The sequence below is a fragment of the Geospiza fortis genome, unplaced genomic scaffold, assembly GCF_000277835.1.
Source record: "Geospiza fortis unplaced genomic scaffold, GeoFor_1.0 scaffold330, whole genome shotgun sequence".
Classification (NCBI taxonomy): Eukaryota; Metazoa; Chordata; class Aves; order Passeriformes; family Thraupidae; genus Geospiza; species Geospiza fortis.
This window is the reverse complement of record NW_005054400.1, coordinates 1,734,717-1,736,501: the sequence shown is the minus strand read 5'-3', so window position 1 is coordinate 1,736,501 and position 1,785 is coordinate 1,734,717.

Here is a 1,785-nt window from a genome sequence, read left to right as displayed (position 1 = left end):
TAGGGAAAAAGTGGGGGCAGAAAATGCAAAGCAGGAAAACTTCTGAAAAGTTAAAGTAAATTAGGACTTGAAGTAGCCTGTATTCACTTCTTCTCCACCAGTCCATTTCCTTTGTCAAATTAAATTAATTAAGCTGTTAATTAGGGCACAGTCAGGTTATAAAACATGTATCTCAGAAAGCCAGAAGAGTATGTTCTGTTTTGGTTTGGTTTGGTTTTTTTTTCCCCCCTTAAATGAGCCTGTGCCTTGCAGCACAGGGCTTGGATTCCTTGGGAGCTCTCAAGTGTATCCCAAACACAAATGCAAGCCTGTGTGTTGGCTTTTATTTTCTTTTTTTTTTATTAAGGTCACGTGTGATCTATGCCATAAGCAGGGGAAAGGGTCAGAAACAGGAGCAGAGGGAGGTGAGAGGGGCAGCTGTGATCACATCCCCACCTCCCCACATCAATTAAAGCCTCTCTTGTCAGCAGGGATGGGTGAGTGGCACCAGCACCCTCAGAGCAAGGCTGACAAAGCCATTTTATTGCTAATGTCTCTTCTTTATGGGGAGATGTCTACAGGAGTCTTCTCACGCCCAAATTCCTGTCTAGCACTGTAGGAAAGAAAATAGCTTGTCTCTTACCCTGTTTTGATTAATACTTATGAATGATGTGGTTCTTTCTGCCTGATGCCATAGTTAAATTTCAAATGATGTGGTTCTTTCTGCTTGATGCCACAGTTAAATTTCAGAATGCTTCTCTTGGTCCTGGTGTTGCTGTCCCTGCTGTAAAACATGAGGGGTTGTGCACAGGGAGAAGGCACAGTTTGGCTTTTCCAGTTTCCTGACCCCTTGTATGGGGAAATCATATTCCCTTCCTTTTCCTGACAGGAGAACAGGGCACTTCTGAGGTCTTCCTGGAATCACTGCAGCAAGTTGTGATGTGAATAATAGATGACATGAAAATCCCTGCCCAGCTAAGACAGAGCAGTACAGCGTGGTGCAGTTTTCCTGTTGCACTGAGACACTGAGCTGAAAGCATCCAAGCTGTCATCTGCAATTAAAAACAAAATTAAAGCACCTGATAAGAAATAAAAGCTCTCATCCATTGCTATGCTCTGACTGGAGATAGTGATGTACCAGGCCTTTGTTCTGAGAACAAATCTTCTCCTTGGGAAATGTTTCTGTCCCTATAATGCAGAGAAAGCAGCAGCCTCCCTTTTACCTCTTGTCTTTCCCCTTCCCCTCCAGCTCCCAAGGAAACCTGTTTGCAGCACACAGCCTGATCTGTGAGGTGCCAGTCCCAGCTTTTGGGGCTGTCCCCAGCCTTGTCCCACTGCCCCATGGGGTGTCTGCCTTGAGCAGAGCTTGAACTGCCATCACCCCTATGGGGTTTGCTCCCTCCCTCACAGTGAGGTGCTGTAAAGCCCTTCTCCTTGTGGGGTGCTCGTATCAAAGCCCCCACAGCTCCTTGCAGGTGTGGTGGCACTGGCAGAGGGGGTGAGGATGCACAGACAGGCTGTGATCCCCCCTGGCCCCTTCCCTCCTCCCTCCTGCCCCTTGGGAATGGGGCTGAAGAGGCTTCCCCTGCTATTTCCCACTCTTGGCTGCATTAGCTATTGTGGCATCTTCCTGGAAATTTCAGAGCCCTTCTGAATACTCTCATTTTTTTAGTCATCAATTTAATGATGCAATCATCCTTGCCAGGTGGGAGACCCTTTGCTATCACTCTCAGATTTTCTTCTGATCTTCCTGAAGCCTTTTCCCCCCACCTCCTTTCTGGCTTATTCTTTTCACATTGACATGGG